Source organism: Myiozetetes cayanensis, unplaced genomic scaffold, assembly GCF_022539395.1.
Source record: "Myiozetetes cayanensis isolate MyiCay16 unplaced genomic scaffold, myiCay2020 scf5-8, whole genome shotgun sequence".
Classification (NCBI taxonomy): domain Eukaryota; kingdom Metazoa; phylum Chordata; class Aves; order Passeriformes; family Tyrannidae; genus Myiozetetes; species Myiozetetes cayanensis.
In genome coordinates, this window is record NW_026087742.1 from 53,601,725 (window position 1) to 53,622,026 (window position 20,302).

The following is a 20,302-nucleotide window of genomic DNA, read 5'->3' on the forward strand; positions in this document are numbered from 1 at the left end:
ATCTTAATGAAAGTACCCCAAAGCTGTCTGTTTGCACACTTGTACTGTGAACTGCTTCAGCAAACATTCAATAGGTTTTCTCTACAAAGAGTACACAACAAAATGACCTCTTTACCTATTATTTTTGGGAAAGGTTAGTTAGACCAGGAAGATTATGGATGAAGGGGTTTTTTCAGAGAAAATGTATGTTTGTGGTCTGTGCTACATTTACTGACAGTATCACAAATAGTACAGAGGGGATAAAGTAACTGACTTTAGAAAAATTTAGTTTATTTCTACTGGCATGAGCTGTTAAAACTGTTTAAAGCAATTGAGCATGAAGTCAATATCGGAACATATTCAGAAGAAAAAGGAGAAAGGAAAGAATGACAAGACATCTGGAGTATTTCCATTCAGGAAAATAAAGTGATATCTGGCAGGGCATAAGTAAGTAGTGACAACTTGTCAAACTATCCAAAAAAAGAGGTGACTGCTATTTTATCTCAAAGTAGATGGCATTAATAAGATACATAATCTTGCTGAGTTGAGCACATAGGGAAATAGCAGATATCAGCTGTCATCCTTGGGGGTTTCTTCTCTCTCCAAGTATTATGGTATGCAACAGCTTAAAATTTCCTGTGTTACTGTATCAAATACTTATATTTTTAAAATATTTAGAAAAGGTGTATAATTCAGAAGCTAGAATGAATCACCAGTAGTAACGGTGATTATTAGATGGCAGCTGTCATGGTAAAACTAGAATCCAAAAGAGCTTTAAAATTTCCATCAGGAACTTCTGTAGAAAAAGGCTCAGACTGGACTTTAAAGACAAGGGCATTGAGACATGGAGAAATTAAAATCAGGATTTGTTTCAATCAAAGCGTGACTTTGTCAGTTTTCATTGGGGAAATGCAAGCAGCTCTAAATGGTGATTTTTGTCCTCCTGTTTTAGTTATCTAAAGGAGAGAATTAGCTTTGGAGGTACCTGTATCTTACCATTGACTAAGCAGATACCAAGGGTAAGGTACATAACATTAAATGAAATAGATTTGATAGTCAGTGTTTTTCCTTATTTACACAGAAAATCAGTAGAATGACTGAAAAGGAGCAGTTAACTTTCTTAAGTGTTTTAGCACAGAATACATCATGGACTATGTTTTTTATGTATAATAATACCTATACATTGAAATCTTGATTGCTTCTCAGAATTAGATCATTTTTGAAATGTCACAGTCATGAAATTATGTATATGAAATGACATTAGTGTGTGAAAATTCAATCTGTCTGCATTGAAGTCAATGGCAAAGTTTCCACTGACATCATGTTGACAAGTTACTGGATATTCCCATATGTTTTAAATAATTATAGATACATCTAGAAGGGATGTACAACAGTTGTCACTGGATATATAGAGTGCTGAAAGATAGCAAAACTTGTAGACTCAAACTAAATATTTTTACAAATTCCGTAACTTGTGGTTTGTTGTTGCTATTGTTATTCATTTTACTTTCCCCTATACTTTTTAATCTGTCCAGGAGAACTAGTGCTAAAATAAGATAAGAAAAGCTATTTTCACTGCTTCTTGAAACAGCTGGCACTAGAAGAAAAATTTTTTTCTCTCAGGTTTTCAAGAGTCAATTTTTGTGGACCTCAGGGATTTAGACAGCTCAGATAGCTCAGCATAGTCCTTGTATGTATGTGAATATAAATCAAGGTCTTGAACCTTCTAAAATTTTGCCTATTACAAACTCCTATTTTTAGTTGTAAATCCTTTATATATGTAGAAACAAGCAAGTGTTGCTTTTTTATTGTCTTAAAGGTTTGTTAAAAAGTTAAAAATGTTACAGATTTTGGTAAAAAACACCAACAATGTACATACAAAGCAATTAGAAGCTCCTATAACTTTAGTAATATAGAAAAGAGCAAACTTTTAATAAAGAGCTTTTATTGTCCAGTTTATAGACAGAGAAAAAGAAAATTGCTTGTATACAAAAGTAAGCACAAATTAATTATGGAAATGTAATAAAAGAGCACAGAGTTATCTTTTTCAAAGCAAATGCAGTTTATAAACAAAACCTCAACACAGCTGGTATCATCTTGCACTTTTCAGTAGAATACATTAAAAAGTGCAGTTTATAAACAAAACCTCAACACAGCTGGTATCATCTTGCACTTTTCAGTAGAATACATTAAAAAGTGCAGTTCATAAACCTTGGGTTGATAATTTTAAAAAACAGTTCAGAAATTGCTTGAACATTTGTAGAAGTTAATGTCAGGAAATTCATTACCATACTGTCCTCTAAAACTTTTAAACTACTGACTACAAAATGGGTCATTCAGGCAGTTCTTTTTGACAGTGGTAACACAATAATTAAATTTGTAAAAAGACAGTCAGAAATCTGATAATTAAAATCTGACTTAATTCTCAGCCCAATTCTCTTCTTGCAGATAATGAGACGTAATACTCTGTGATGCCCGAGTTGAACTGCTTCTGGTCATAACTGACTGACAGCTACTTTTAACAGGAAAGCAATTAAAGACACAAGCAGCTGGCTAGGTTAAGGTAGATCTTGAAAAGAATACAAGTTATTTTTGAAAATGAGAACAGGGATAGGCCTCCTTTTCTAGACTCTGTTTCAACATATGGAAAATATTGAGATCTGAAACATGATCTCATGCCATAAGATCAGTTCAGAAGGTGAACGATATATAAGGATGTTGCTTTGTTTTGTTTTCTAAATCCTAGTTCCATATATATTTCAGTATACAAATGCTATTAAATATAAATTATAATTTTAATAACTTACAATTTCATTCTCATTTCTGCAAGAGAACTGCTTCTGCATAACAGTTTTATTTTAGGTTCAGTTTGAAAACTATCACAGAATTTTAGGTTTTTTAATATTTGCTGTGCTTATAGTAATATAATTGGTCTTAAGGTTTCTGAAAGTGTATGAAACTTCTATAATGTGTTTGACAGCAGTTTTCATCATAAATTGTATGTAGCTACTGTAAGCTTCAAATCAGCTTGTTAGGAAAGTAATCAACCTTTGAGAATATATTCCACTATATAGTGTGTATAAGTCATTGTTCTCGAGTCTTATAGAGAAATAGTGTATTGGCTTAGTGAGGCTAAAAAGCTTATGGATTGAATCACATCGTTAACTTTAAATGTTTTATTGAGATACCTGGGTTACTCTTGGTTTCCTAGTTAGTAAGAATGTATAGCTACTCTGTGAGATGATGAAGCACAGATAAAATATAATCTCTTTCTGAATGAACTTAATCTATCTCCATTACTAGCTTATAGCTGGATACTCTTCTTTCTAATGACACAGGCATTTCTGGAGTCTTCTTATAAACTGGATGATTTAGGTACCAATATGGAATAAAAATATATTTATTGGTTAATAATATATACAGTCATTTGGACTTTTTTTTTATTTACTGAGAAATGAATTTTCTCTAGGTCTCAGAACACTAGGAAAATCCAGAATAATAAAGAACACTTTTCCAAGGTTAATTACAAAGAAACAATGACTATTCAATGACCAAGAAGATTTAACACTGGTTTTCATTTAAAAAGACTACTACGAATAATCCCAAATGATAAGGTTTTATAGATTTACGTGAAAAAATATTTCAGCTTTACAAAGACTTCTTAAAGGCAAAAGTTTACCTTGATAATGTACTAAACTCTAACACTGAGCATGATTTATCAGATCAAAAGTCAAAGATGTCTGATAAAACTCAGATGTCTGAGTTCTATTTATGATTACTCTTTACCCTGCTTTTTTTCATTCCTTTGTAGACATCCGTCTGTCACCCTGACACAAAACACAGGAAGCTCACAAGTGCCAGGTAGTTGTACCCAGACGGACACCATCTCTTATCAGCAGACTTCGTGTCATATAAATCAACACGTGATCAAAAGCCCAAAATTCTGCTGGTAACACCAGTCTTGAAACCAGGTATGATTTTCTCATTTCTTGCCCCATCATTCCCTGCAACTGGCAGGACACAAGAGAATATAACTTGTGCTCCAGGTCCCTTGACCAGATTTCCTAAGTCCCTGAGGTCCCTTTTGATTGTCCGTAGGCTCGTTGTTGAGACATCACCAGTATACACCTGGGAAACCAGTAGCAGATAATAATCAGTGGGCCATATCAAGCTGGAAAGTTCCTTGGTGATTGTTCTACCCTGGCCCCAGGGAGGCAACACACTTTCCTACAGGTTGGGTCTGATTGGCATATTGGGCTCGTCATTCCTCTCAAAAGGGAGTCACCAATGATTACCACCTTTCTTTTTTCTTGACTGAGGAGGTTGTGATGTGGAGGGTACGCTGCCCTCCCCTAGGCAGGGCATCTTCAGTCTACATGGACCTTCATTCACATTCTCATTTCCCTTATACTCACATTCCAAGGCCTCATAGGTATTGTATAAAAGGGCATCTGAGGAGGTGAGGTAGTTCCTTGCAACTTTGATTGTCTCATCCTTTGCCCTTCTAGTACATGTGGATTCTCAACACACCTGAAATATGAGGCAGCATTTCTCTCCAAACAGGCTATTCCAGCCTTCACAGCTCGCATGGCATATCAGTTCTTCATTGCTTCTCCATGCTGAATATAAATAGTGGCATCTATTCTGTTATGTCAGAGCACAGAAACAAGTGGTGCAGCTCAAGATATAGGATAATACACTCCATAGAATTTGTTTCTGTCCAGGGAGTTGGAAAAAGTAGGATCAGCTAAACTGTCTCAGTGGATGCACTAACATGGTTCCATTTATTCCACTAATTTCCTGCCAAAGGACTGCATCCAGCTAAATGAGAAGGGAACAGTGATAGAGCCCTTGTTAAAGTCACAGAGAGATAGGGCATGTGGATGGTGAGAAGATCATTATACTGAAGGTAACTCCAAAAACGGTAAGAATGACTGCTCTAAAAAATCTGCAAATACCTTTCTGTGTGACACTGACTCACACAGCACTGAAATGACATTGAGAGACCATTACTGAATTTAACCTTTCATTTCTCATTTCTGCAGACTATGAATTTTTAGTAATATTGGGAATAAAACTGTTGATGCTTGACATTTAATACATCTGATTCTTTTCCACAGCAACAATTGTTCGAAGAACCTAAAAAATATTCCCTTTTCTCAAATGAACTTTGTGAGGATAAATTTATTAATATATATGAGAGCCTCAGCATGTACAGAGTTGGGAACCATAAAAATAGCTTAGGAGAAAGAGTGTTAGTTTTACTTCTCTGCTTTGATAATATAGTTGTAAAGACTATGGCTCTACTTTTAAGCTTGCTTACATGCTTATAAATCAGCCTACTTTCACAGCCCTTCAGTTACTGATGCAAAGGAAGATCAGAACTAGGTGTTACCAGCTAAATAACCAGCTACTAAGAACTGTTGTGGAGATCAATTCCTCACTTCAGACATACGAGAAACACCACAGTTCACTGCATATGAAAATGTGTCCTTAATCATCTTTTCTTCTTAAATCACAGATGGTAAAAAGTCCCATTGATACCTTCACCTATCCCATCCTGGTTTTACTGTAATGACACACGGTTTATGTAATGTGGTGGGCAGAAGTTATGCCACCTCACTTTTTTCCTTTCCATACTAACACCATAGTTACATACACAGAAAACAAACGGACGCCTTTTTCATCACAAATATAAGATAACCTGAGATGCATCACCACAGTGACAACTCTTGATCTAAAGTTATTTTAAGCTGCAGTACTGCATTGATTTCAGATTAATTTTGCGTCATACCATAACATGAGCTCAATCTGATTACACACATTTTGAATAGCCAATAGAGTGTGAAGTAATACTTATCCTGAAGGGTTGTAGTTTACTACGTATATGACTATGTATGTGGCGACAGAAAGGACTGACAGTGGCTATTATGCAATCATGAAACTGGCATCAACTTCATATGAAACAAAAATTATTGCTGTCTATAATCTCACCTTAGAATAGCACCTCTGTATTGATTACTTTCTTGTTGCTCAATAACAAACTCAGCATTTAAACATGAAAAGTATCAACTGATTTTAGATAAGTATCTTATAATTTAAGATTGAATTTTCTTTTTCTACAAAAACATGGGCAGACACTAGTAAAAAAATGTTTCCATTGACTGTGATCTTCATAGATATTGCATTCTGAGGCACTATTTTTTTTCTGGTTAGACCTTGTCTATAGTAAGCACTGTGGTGGTATTTTGGAAAACAAAAAAATAAATAAAGCAGTGAACTAGCAACAACTTGTCAATGAGAAATAATAATAATATAATCAGGATAGTAGCAATATTGCTGCCCAATTACAATAGATATCTCATACTCCAGTGTCTATCTGTGCGAAATATATTAATATTTCTGGTTTGAGTTTCATTCCTTTAGTTCTTGGACAGTATACCATGGTCAACATGTTTCAATATATTATGAAGTGCAAATAATAATAACAATAAATTAATTAAGATGGAATTCCTTAAGCATGAGAAACTTCAAGTGTTCAGAATTCTAAGGAAGCTAAAATTAATTGTATTCACAATATTTTTAAATTATTAATTTGCTTTAGATGTCTGTCTGGACAAAGGGAAATATCTAGTTAATGAGCTTCAAGGTTGTCCTTCCAGAAAAATTATTCTTGACACTTAGTATTTCAGTGCATGAAAAAAATGTACTACATCTCCCTTTTCCCTATCCCATTCCTTTACTTCTTTCTCCACTACATGACACTAGAAATTGAAGTAATATATTTGAGTTCTTTGAAACAAAGGAGGATATTGAATTCACACATCTGAGTAAACTGGAAATGAGAAGAGTGTCTAGTAATCACCAGGCAACTTTACTAAAATAAAGCTCATCTTTTATTTATGTTCTGGAAAAATCTCACTTTTTTCCAGATCTCCAAAAGAGAGAATGAAGTTGATAAGGGTTCAGACTTTTACGTTTTCAGACATGAATGTTTTCCCTAAGCCTGGTTGTATATCCAACATGAGATTTTTAATCCCTATCTGTATCTAAGCTTTCTATATTGGCCAGTGCCTTGAGGCTTCCTTCATGTTGTAGTTTCAGCATGCTGATTCACTTTGTATCTTGCTGTATTACTCAATTCCTTTGTTTTTTGCAGAGCCTAGACACTCAAGACATGGTTCTGGATTTCACATTGCATGCTAGTTATAAGGAACCTTGTCATATTTTCTAGTTCAAAACATTTATATGATGTAGGTTTCTCTCTTTACTTGATTTTTAAAAATATTTAACCTTCACAATAATTTTCAGTCCTTCAATACAGAATTACCAATATTAATGAATAATTTACTTTATTAGATGAATTTCACCTGTTCTACACCTTCTGCATTTCTAGGCATCAATATTTTAAGTGACAACACTATTAATAAAAAATTTCTATCCTCCACAGATGATATTTTTTGTGTATTGCCGCTTTAGAAATTCTGTAACTGCTAACCCAGAAATGCAGTCTGCTCCACCTACTGAAGAGAAATTTGTGGAGGGTTGACCTTGGTGCCCACCAAGCTGCTCTATTGCTCCCCTTCCCAGTTGGACACAGGAGAGAAAATAGGATGGAAAAAGACTCATAATTTGAGATAAGGTAAATTAATAAAGCAAAAGCAAAAATTTGTGCAAGCACAAACAAAGAGAAAAAAAAAAAAAGGTAGGTTTATTCTCTAATTCCCATCAGCAAGAAATGTTCAACCACTTTCCAGGAAGCAGGGGTCAGCACATGGGAGTTGTTCCAGAAGGCAATCATTGTAAATAATGGATGCTCTCCCTTCGGCCTCTTCCCTTAGCTGATGCCATATGGTATGGAATATCCCTTTGGTTAATTTGGGTCAGGTGGCCTGGTTGTGTCTCCTCCCAGGATCTTGCCCACCCCCAGCCTACTGGTGGGGGCAACGTTGAAGAGACAGTGCTGATGCTGTGCCAGCTGTGCTCAACAGTGGCCAAAATAACAGTGCTAGTAACACTGGTGTATCATTAACACCTTTCTAGTTGCCAATGCAAAGCACTGTGAGGGTTGCTGTGGGGAAATAAACTCCATCTCAGCCAGACCCAATACAAGAGTATAGACGACCATGTTTTGTGTAGACACCTAGGTATGTAGGTGTCTGAACTCGAACCTGAATCCCACATCAATCACAAAATATAAATTATTACCTTGTGCAGTTGTGTTTCTCAAAGCCAGTATTAAGGGGAATTTTTTCTAAAAAACCCAATCAGTAAAAACAGAGAACAAAAGTAAGCTAACTGCAAAAATTAAAGTAAAGAAAGGCTGAAATTAGCACCTACCCAGCATAAATTAGGTTCCATTTTTCCCTTACTAGTAACTTGACATCTTTGTTGGAATTAGCAATTTTGGAAGACAGCATGCCCAGTAACAGAAAATTCATAGTAAAGTAAACTATTTTTATAGGAATAATCCATCATTCATACAAGTCATTATGTCCAAGCAGCACACATCTTCACCAGTTAACACAAGGTAAAAAAAATAAAAAATTCTATCCTATGGTCCCTGTTGAAAGAATCATCTTTCATAGGGACATTTTCAGTGAATAACAAGCCAGACTAAACAGGTAAAAAAAAGATGAAAAAGGAGATTAAATATATGACAGTATCATTAGAGAGAATACCAGATGCAACAAAGAGATAAACAAAAACCTCAACAAAATACTTTAGGAAGTGAGAAGTTGCGAAAACATAGATCTAAGTTAATACATAACTGAAAGAGGAAATATATGTGTGTGCAAGGTTTGTTTATAAGCTGTCAGTTCCTACAAAGATTGTTCAATTTTACTTTTGAAATGTAAATCATGAAAACAAACATATTCACCTATATTAACAGTACTAGGCAAAGTCAACACCAGCACTTGATAATCTTTACTTGACTCATTCATCCACAGAAAAACAAAAAGAAGATGAAAACTATACAACAAAATCTTCTCAGTTGAGGTAGATGGCTCATTTAGAAAATGTCTCATCTCAGAAATTTTAGACTTCGTTACTAAATCTAGAACTGAGAGGAGCACGTTGTTCAAACAAGAAAAGCAGTGATTGTTTAATGATGTTCTGAATTCATAAAGGATAAAAAGCCTTTTAAAGTGGATTTGAAGAACAAGCTGGAATGAATGCATTTGGGAAAGGCAGACACTCATAAGAAATGCATGGCTGTTCCATGCCTGTTTCTCACTGCTGGTTCCATTCACAAAGATGTGAGCCTTCAGGCATCCAAGTGCTTTGCAGTAATTATCTCTGAATGTTTGGTATTTACAAAAAATGCAGCTTACTGTAGGGGATACTTTGCTAGCTTCTCTACAAAGGCAAGTCACAACAGCACATTCAAACATTGCTATAATTATCAGCCTATAACTGATTCTTGTTTTCTCATAGGCAAGTCTTTTTTTAAAAAAATTTGCTCAGAGCTGAAATTTAGCATCAGGACAAAATTGAGACATTTTCCCCGCATCTAAGAAAGCCAATCTTATTTGAAAATTCAAGGATCAGCTCAGAGCTGCCTCTTTGAAGAGTAACGCTGACTAGATCCAGACCCACGCTATCTTTTAATGTCACCGTTTTAATACACCAACACTGATATAATGCCCAATATTTAAGAGGCAAAGTGCTAATGTAGCTGCTTCAGAAAACGCCATAGAAAATGGGTTTCATAATTAAAAATACAAGCTGAGACAATAGGCAGCCTTCTCATGGAAAGAAACATGAAGCCTGCTCAAGGACTGAATAAGCGGCTGTTGTTGGTACAAAGAGACGGAGGGAAGGAGACAGACCCGTGGCCTCGAGCAGCAAATGTGTCAGCTTTGGCAAGGGTTTGCACACCTTTGGGTAAGTATAACTCCTTGATCCACATGGAGGATCTCCATGAAGATATCTCATTACCACAGAGATCTGTAGGGAGGCAGCAGTGTAACACTGCAATTAAATTACAGAATCACAAATATTTCGAGAGTTTTATTTTCAGAAACAAATTTTTATCTGAAGACTTGCAGAAGAAAATTGCTAAGCTATGCCTGTATCTAAACTATGTCTTCTTTTACTCAACTGAGAATAAAGCAAGTTGATAAAATTTGCTTCTTGCATGATGAGCAACTAACATTGAGCACTACAAACCTTGAAGATTTTTTTCCTTTCTTTTGTAACACTGAGGAAATAAATATTGATTTAAGGGGAGGGGGCTATTAAACATAGCAATTACTTCACACAGTAGTTTGGTTTAACAGCTGGAAGTAGTTCAGTCCAACATGCCAGAATCTAAAGCCAGGAATAGAAAGAAAATGCTCTTCAGTAAGAACATTTTGTTAATTCCAAGGAAGTTAGTGCATGAGGGTGGAATGCAAGTCTCCTGTTTGTCTTGTGTGGTTTACACCTTTGAATTTAATGTTCTGGAACTTTAGATTTCAAATATTCCCATCTACCCAAGCTAACTGGTAGGCCTTAGGTAAAAGAATTATCTTTGGAAGATAATGTTGTCAGTTCATCCATGTTGTAATGGAGAAGACTGAGAGAGAATCATACCAATGGAAGAGATGGAGTCCAGAGATAGAAACAGTCTTCTCTTGGTAGTACCAAGCAATGGAACAAGAGCCAACAAGCACAATCTGGAACACAGGAAGTTTTACCTGAACATGAGGAAGAACTTCTTTACAGTGAGGGAGACTGACCACTGACACAGACCGCCCAGAGAGATTATGGAGTCTCGTTGCCTGGAGATATTCAGATGTTGTCTGTACACAGACCCAAGTAATGTGATTTAGAGGACTCTGCTTGAGCAGGGAGGTTCAATTAGATAACCAGCTGTGGTTCCTTCCAACCTTACCCACTCAGTGATTCTGTGATTCTGTGGTTGATTCTGTGATTCTGTGGTTGATTCTGTAATTCCACACATGGTAACCTCAACTCAGCAAGAGAATCTGGACCTAAATGTACTTCATAGTCAGTGGAGCACATGATAAGAATGCATATCCCACAGAAAAAAGTTTACCATCGTGAGAGATTTTAGTAACGGAAGTTTTTAGTAACTGAAGTTTAAATATTCTTAAGGTGCTGAAAGACTAATTTGGGCAATAAAATCAGCCAACGTAAGAAAAAATGCAAGCCTGAAGAAAAAAGGTGTGTCCAAGAGTGACTCAGACTCCTGAGTTCTTCTCTATAACAAGACTGAAGTCAGAAAATCTGATTTTTTTTTTCCTTCATGTGTCACTAGTTCAAGAGGTGGTAGTGACTGACTGACTTCAGTGAAGGCCACAATGTATGATACTTGGATATGTACACACATCACTACACACATCAGAACAGAGGCAATAAAAATGCAGCAAAGTTCAAGAGGTGTTCAGCTCCAAATCAATTTAATTGAGCATGATGTGTAGGGAATAAATTCAACAGTATGATAACTAAGTTCAGTGACAGTTTTTTGGGGTTTTCGGTCCATTTCTAAGGCAGTCAATAAATACGTCACTCATTCATATATTTCTAGGCCCAACATTAAAACAGTTTAAAACCTCTTTTTTTCCTTAAATAGAAAGTCTTGCAGAAATTTGATTTTTTTTTTTAGAGACTCTTGAAACAGTCTGTACCAACTTTGCTTTTAAGCTGCCTTCTAGAAAGGGACTCCTTCCTCCTGACTGCTCTTAGAGATGCAAAATGCTGTTCTGCAGTGTCAATAAGGTGAATTAAGGACAGACTGTGGACTTATTCTTTCTGCCGTAATTCTGGTTTTGTACTGGCTTTAGACTTCATTCAAACCCCTTGGGGGCTGTTTTCTAGGCAGACATTCACAGAATTATAGGAGGTCTAGTATACAGTAGTTTTAATGGACACAGCTTTTAATGGACACTCTTAGACACAGCTTTTAAACCTCTTGTTTGCAATCACCTGTTAGAAGCTCAAAAGTAATGACTTTCCTCTTGCTAAAATGACAAAAAAATTTGCCAAGCACACACAACTTATAGAATTTTATTGACATAAGTAAGTTCTATTATTTATATAGAGTTACTGTTAAATAAAATCTGCCAAAATATAGCCCTAAGATTTTGTTCTATTTTGTTTGGGTTTGGTTTGGTTTTTGTTTGGGTATTTTGTTTGGGTTTTTTGTTTGTTTGTTTGTTTTTGGTTGTTGTTGTTATTTGACTAAAGATTCCTCAGTTATTGTACTGGGACTGGAAAAGATGGAGTGAATTTTCTTCATAGCACCTTGAACAGTGTTGCATTTTTAATTTGTGATTAAGACAGTGTTGATAACACATCAGCATTTTGGCTATGGTTAAACAGTGCTAACACAATGCTGAGATTTTCTTTTTTCCACTCTGACCCTGCAATGGGAAGGCTGGGATGCACGTGAAGCTGAGAGGAGACACAGCCAGGACAGGTGACCCCAGCTGTCCAAAGGGATATTATATATTACATCATGTCATGCTCAGCAATAAATACTAAAGGAAAGCAAGAAGAAGGGGGGTTATTAAGAGTGATGCCATTTGTCTTCCCAAGTAGTCATGTGTGCTGAGGCCCTGCTCTCCAGGAAGTGGTTGAAAAAGGCCCGTGGATGGGAAGTATTGAATGAATTCTTTATTTTAGTTTGCTTGTGCATGCAGTTTTGCTTCACATTTTCAGCTTTCTTTATCTTAATCCATGAGTTTTCTAATTTTCACTCTTCTGGTTTTCACCCATTCTGCTAGAAAGTAGTGAGAGAGTGACTGGATTAGCTTAGTTGCTGACCGGAGTCACACCACCACAGTTACTGTACAATCTGTGTAATTTTTATTAGCCTCAGAAAGTTAGTGTTGAAGTACACTCTTTCAGTGATGTATTACTGTCTGACAACAAGTGTAGTGATCAAAACATACAGTCTTTGTTGTATCAAACCCTTATCCAAACAGTTTCCTAGCTGTGACATGGCATTTATCTCAAAAATATAACATTGTATTAGAGCAGCTCATTAAGTTTTATAAATCAATAGATGTATAACCAAACAATATACTAAGTCATATGGTCAATACTATTTATCATGTAAATTAGTTGTGTACAAATTTATTGCTGTATTCTTTAAAAATTCATTTAATATTTTGCAAAACAATTTCAATTGATGTGGTATCAATAAGTAATAGCCAGTTGATTGCATGTTTTTTACAAGTATCTGAAAACTTCTAAATGCTTCAGTTATAAATCATGCACTTAGACTGTCTCCAAATAAAATAATAAGGACGATATTTACAATTGTAGTATATTTAGATGTGGTAAAAAAAATTATTTTCTTTAAAAGGATTTGCTGTGATTAATTTGGAAGTTTGAAGATGTCAAAACAGCACATTTCAATGGTCTGATATTTTGTCTTTGAAAACAGGAGATGAATTGAAGTTGGTCTTTTCTTTTCCCCCCTTTTGATCCTTGACTCAAACCCCATTTTTTGTTAATTTTTATTCTCAACAAAACAAAGTTGTTTCAAGAATGTGTAAAGTGCTGTATGCAGTATTTCTCTTACCCCATTTTTCAAGTTCAGGCTGAGTACTTAGCAACTCTCAAGATGAATACAGTATGTGCACTTACAAGCTTACCATATGTTCCCTTTAGCTGAGGCTCATTACTCCAAAACCATCCTTTGGATGTAGTTCTTATCCACTCAATTAACTAAGAGTTTATGTATTTCCCTCTACATCAATAATTATCCAAACAGCAGTAGGATCTACCACTTTAAATCAGTGTCACAGATACCTAAGGAACTCACAAAATAAGTGTTTCTACTTTGATGCTATGAACTGATCATAGGCAAGATCCTTGTCCTGAACCCACTGTTGTATTTTTTATCAGTGCCATACAAAGGTATGACCTGCTTATTCCTAAATTGACAATGCAAGTAGATGTGTCACAGAGTCAAATAACATCAGTTCTCTACATCTTCTGTGAACTCCAATATGCAAAATATGTCCCTCCTATGTCAATTTGTAAATGCAACGTGAGCTTCTTTGTGTTCTTTCTACAAGAAATGTTTCATAATGCATTTTAAAATAGTAAGACCTGGTAGATGCTAAGGTTGATGCCAGGTAGCTCTAGACATCAGTGTTATATGTCCATATTTGAGATAGACACTTGAGGCTTCTTTTATTCAGAGCAGAGAATTAAGCAAACTGAAGAGCAGTTCTCTTCAGGATTATAAAGAAATAGATCACAACCCAAAAGCTGTTATTTTTCTGAGCTGACCATACAGGGAAATGGGCTGAGTAGTTCAGATGCATACATTATTAACATCAACAGCTGGTCAGAGACAACTCAAATTCAGTAACTTTTGCATCATTTGAGTAGTAGCTATCCATGCTATAGCTAAATCACGCCAGAGGTGCAAAAAGATCCCAGCTGATCCAAGCAGGCCAGTATAAGTTCTGCACAAATTGCTGCACCAAGTATAGAGCCACAAGAGTGCAATGACACCTATGCTTGGCCCAGAAGCTTTATAACTGCTTCCATGCTGTGCTGAGCCCTTGCCAGTGATCAAGAGCTGTCCCAGATGTCTTCACATCATGCACTCTGGCAAATCTGGAGGGCTCATTTGTTTAGGTGCTGGACACAGCTTCAGACTCAAAGTGGCTTCATGCATTTGGGCAGCATAGCATCCTTCATAAAGCTAAATGGAATGTTTACAGGGCTGATCCTGAGCAAGTTAGCTCATTGTGGAAACCATAGTATTAATTCTGTTTTTGAAACTCTGCCAGGCTCCAATTAACATTGATAATGGAGAGCAGACCGTATGGTGATGACATGAGTGGAAGTTCAGCTCATGCTGAACTCAGTGTTTTTTAGACTTCACTGAGTCTGGTACATGTGCTGGTTCAGATGTCTTTTCATTCCACTGCAGGCCATTCTGTAAAACAGACTCAGTGGGTATATAGATGCTAGCAATTCACAAAACAGTGTGTCAAATGGCTCTCCAAAATCTAGGTGAAAAACATATGAAATACAATATTTAATTCTCCCTTGAATCTTATGTGCTATGAATCATATGTCTTGTTTGCAGATTGCAAAAGGTTATAGGTTAGTTAATCAAAAACAGTATGTATGTCTGTGTATCAACAGGTTTTTACTAGCCTCTATGTTTGATAGAATTTAAACCAATATGTCTCTTTAATAAATCTTTCTCCTTTTTTCTCACTTTATAGCTGATATGCTTGGAATGGTTAAGAGAATATGAATTTTTGCATTCATATATCTTTTACTTAATCTTAGTTTCTTTTAGTCAAGAAAAAAAAAGAAATGTCTTTTAATCTCAAAAAATAGCAAATACTCCTAGGAGTGTTAATTAATACAATTAATACAATCATTTTGATAAGTTATCCACTCAAGAAGTCAGGATTAAATTCTATCAAAAATACATAGAGAAAAAACCCAAAAATTTCCGTAGATGCCTTCCTATCCTGAGAAATGGGTCAACCATTTTTGTTTGTTTTATTTTACTTTTTAATATATTTGTAAGTTGAAGTATACCTGACACCACAAATAACAGGAAAACTCTGATTCATTCTTTAAGATCCTACCAAAGATACTCTAAAATATTACCAAAGTAGTAATGAAAATAAATAAAATCAATAGGTCCTTCAAAAGAGAAATAACAAATAAATCAGAGGAATTATTTTCAGATTGCCTAATTACCATCTTAGAATAAGAAAGTAAACCAAGAAAATAATCTAAAGACTATATTATATTATATTATATAGGGGGAAAAAAAAAAGGTTACCCTAAAAAAAAATCTTGCAGAAGGCAAGCAAACAGGAAAAAGTGTAGAAAAAATACTCAAAAATGGAAATAAGTACACAAAACTTTCAAAAAATAGCATATTTTAGAAGAAATGATACATTATGACTGAATTCTATGCATTAAAACCAGAAATTCTATTGAAAATATAACTAATAGTTTTATTTTTTAATTTCTTTAGTAGTATGCATAGTTACATCTTATTAATACTATCTACAGATCAGAGTAAACACAGAGTATGTCATCATTACCCAGGAATCTCCATCCCAGGCTGATGGATGGCAGTTTCTGCTTTTCAGTTTGCACTTTCAGGGCACTGCCTTTAACAACATCCACAAATTACACATAAAACAGGACTCTCATAAAATATTGGTACAGATGGCCAAGACCTGTTCCTTCTCTCTGACTGACTATGATCAAAGTTTTCTACTGAAAACATTCATACCCTCACTCTTCAGATTCACAGGTTCAGGTTCTTGAATATTTACCTAACATCCCCCATCTGGATCTCACGCCCCTTTACCTTCTAAATGAGTCTCCTCCTGATCACTGGCTTGTCCAGCTTGGTGTTTACTATCAAACAGGTGCATCAAATCACCCACCTGTTTCAAAATCACTCCCACACACACAGATCCTGAATAATAATGCTGGTTTCTCAGCCTGGTTAATATCCACAACCAGACCTTGGGCTCCCAAACTAATCATTGACACCGCATACACAGTTTTCTCCTACTTCACCTGCTAGTTTGGCTTGAAGTTTGCTACTGAATTCAGCATACACAAACTTACACACAGGATTAAATTATCTAGGGAAACAATAAACACAGCTCTATCACCTTCTTCTGAGCCCCTGGTGGTCTAGTGGTAAGGGTGCGGCGCTATCACCGCCGAGACCCGGGTTCGATTCCCGGTCAGGGCCACTCCCGGGCAGGTGGAGCTCGTTAGCCCTTAAAGGCAACCCACCTACGTCCTAAGGACCTCGCTGCCACTGTCCAAGCTCGCTTGGCCCCGGCAGATGAACCTTAGGATTAAAGGGTGGGCTCAGTTCCGCGCACACTGTGTCTCACCTAAAAAATCCAATGCGCAGGCTGGAAGGTGGAAAGACCTTCCCCGGATCTTCGCTCGCGAAGACTGGCCATTATTATTATTATCACCTTCTTCTCAGGTCTGTATATGCATGTGTTTATTTATAACTTTCCTTGTTTCTTTTTATTTTTTTCTATACTAAATAGTTCTTAGCCAGGTAGTTTGATGAGTCAGATTGTGTCACATTCCACATACTCTTACTGAGCTAACATTTCAAAAATGTCGCTTCTGCAATGCTAAGTGTGCCTGTCCTCTATACATAGCCACAGCTTAGCAGCAATACCATTTCTTTGCTCATACTCCTCTGGTTTAGAAGGTTCTCAAAGCCTGAAAAGCAATTACATATACTATAATTTAAAGTCACTCTTTAAGCCCTAAATATCCACTCTCCTTCTGAGAAAGTAAATCATTAGGACTCTACCCTGCATTTAGTAAAAGATGTATAAGGCTACAGCTCAAAAGAGAAAGAACAAAAAGATATGATTGAAGAGTTCCCACATTGGTCAAAGAACCTATGACTGTAAAAATAGATTGAGCAAATGACAGGTTCCAGCCTCACCTTCACCTAAGAGAATTTTTGGGGTCCTTGGACATTTTTTTTCATAATTCCACTGAGGAAAACTTATTCTGAATGATAACTTGTAGTGTTCATCTATACACCCACACAGCTTAAGTCCTCAATTGATGGTAACTGTATCATCACCAGAAGCTGTAGTACCATGTGTGATTTCCAAAATTCTTTCTCCAAAAGCTTGTTATTGACAATTAGAAAATCAGTCAATTTCTTTGCACTTCTTCCCACCTTCTGTTTGAAATGAAAATATAACTTCTTTCAAGCAGATTCCACTACCTTTTTGAAAATACTTTTTGCAAATTAGTACCTCAGTCTCAGCTAGAACTGTTGTATATACTACGTATAACAGTCTCTTAGACAGTTTATTAACTATTGTGTCTTTTCTCAGAAAACTCTCACCTAGAAATTCTGATACCTTGTAATACAGTGTTGCTTTGGTTTGGAAAGTTTGTGATAAAACTACCACAGAATATAGCAGTATACTAGTCTGCCCAAGAGTGTGGAGTTGAATACTGTCTTTGTGTTCATGTACATCTTGTACTTACAGGTCCTTTCCTAATAGATCTTTTAGACTGCCAATCAGTTGCCAGAATCCTTTGACTACCATGATGAAAGAATCATCCTCTTTTGTGATGGGACCTTATTCCATTTTACATCACTTTTTTTGTCTGGCGAAGACAGTCTGATCTAGAAAAGGCACCACTGATATACATATCTAACACTGAAGTAAAGAATATTGTCAAATCTGTTGTAATCCTGAAACACTGTTTTGAAGCCTGTAAAGAGATACACAAAGGCATCAATATGTTGTCTCAGGTACTGGAATCATTCCACCAGTGAAGAACCTTTATAAACTAAGTTAACCTATATGTTGCTGAAGATGCATTTCTGCCACTACTACACTGTTTTAGACAACACAAATATCTTACTCTATGCTACAAGGTACACAGACCTGTAATTTTCATCTTCAGTTCCAGCTTCCAACTAGAAAATGGAGAAAAAAATCAGTCACTTAAAAAAAAAAATCACTCCATATTTTATGTCAAACCTGATTCAAGGGGTTTATTAAGTGTCTGTAAATTATTTACATAGATTACATTCAGATACCTTTTTCCCTCTTTTCATGTATCTCTGCAGATTTGGGCTCTGCCGAGACAAGGAATGGAAATTTTGAACAATTGAAACATAATGTGTTCACACAAGATTTCCAGCAGAATGTTAGGCATCAGAGTGGGGTTTAACAATTAACAAAGGACCCTCAATGCAGAAACTTTTAAAGTTTTTCCATCCTTATGGGTGGTGCTATAGTGACTCTTGTTTCTGGTGTTATGTCTTCTTTTTCTAATTCCACCTCCTTTTATTCTTCCCTTTGGAACATTTAATGGAAGTTACAGCTTGTTTTTCTGACTCATCCTCAGTCTTCTGGTTCTGAGAACTGAAAAGTGTCATTATATTCAGATTGAGAAACCGAAAAGATATAATTTCAAACACTGTAATTTTATAGTCTGTCACCGTCCTTTTTCAGAGGCTTCAGCATTAGAATTATATAGAGTTCTGCATGCTGTGTATTAGCTGAAGTTTTATTCTTTAACTTTCTTTCTGAAATTAAAGAATCACAAAACCTCACAATATGCTGAATTGGAAGGTAACCACATGAACAATCTAGTGCAACTTCTGGCCCTGCACAGGACCAGCCCCAAGAGTCACATCATGTACCTGAGAGTATTGTCCAAACACTTCTTGAACTCTGTCAAGCTTGGTGCTGTGACCCTTTGCCTGGGGAGCCTATTCCAGTGCCCAGCCACCCTCTGAGTGAAGAACCTTTTCCTAATATTCAACCTAAACCTCCCCTGACACAACTTCAAGCCATTTCCTCGGGTCCTGTCACTGGTCACCATAGAGAAGAGATCAATGCCTGCCCCTCCTCTTCCACCTCCCAAGGAACTTGTTGACTGCCATGAGATCTCCCCTCAGTCTCTTCTTCTCCAGGCTGAACACACCAAATTACCTCAGCTGCTCCTCATACAGCTTCCCCTCAAGGCTCTTTACCATTTTCATTGCCCTCTTTTGGACACTTTCTAATAGCTTAATATCTTTCCTATATTGCAGTACCCAAAACTGTACACAATATTCAAGGTGATGCTGCACCAGAGCAGAGCAGAGTGGGACAATCCCCTCCCTTGACTGGGTGGCGATGCTTTGCCTGATACCCCCAGGACATGGTTGGCCCTCCTGGCTGCCAGGGCATTGCTGACTCATTCAACTTGCTGTAGATCAGGACCCCCTGGTCCCTTTCCGTGTCACGGTTTTCCAGGATCCCATTCCCCAGTCTGTACATACCTCCAGGGATGCCCCATCCTAAGTGCAGAATCTGACCTTGCCCTTGTTGAACGTCGTATGGTTGGTGATTGCCTGGTCCTCTACTTTGTTGAGGTCTCTCTGCAGGGCCTTCCTGCATTTGAGAGAGCGCATAGCTCCTCCCAGTTTTGTGTCATCTGCAGACTTGCTTAATATCCCTTTCAGTCCTGTGTCCAAGTAATTATTAAGATAATGAAGAGCACAGGGCCCAAGATGGAGCCCTGTGGGACCCCCACTGGTGACAGGTCACCAGTCTTATGTTACCCCATTCACTATTACCCTCTGTGCTTGACCCATGAGGCGATTGCTCACCCATCACATGATGTGTTTATCCAGATGTGTGTTGGACACTTTGTCCAGAAGGATACTGCGGAAGACAATAAAGCTTTACTGAAACCCCAAAAGATTACATCAGCTGGCTTCCCTTGATCAAGTAGATGGGTTACCTTGTCATAAAAGGAAAACCGGTTTGATAAGCAGGACATTCCTCTCATGAAGCCATGCTGG

At 36.7% G+C, this 20,302-nt stretch overlaps 1 long non-coding RNA gene across 1 annotated transcript in view; it reads right to left on the reverse strand.

Moving 5' to 3' along the window:
- LOC126649650 (uncharacterized) overlaps positions 1-16,912 on the reverse strand; it is a 564,626-nt gene extending 547,714 nt beyond the window's left edge. The window contains exon 1 of the long non-coding RNA XR_007631110.1: positions 16,883-16,912. This is a non-coding gene — a long non-coding RNA (uncharacterized LOC126649650). The remainder of the gene's footprint in view (positions 1-16,882) is intronic.
- Positions 16,913-20,302: the final 3,390 nt, after the last annotated feature.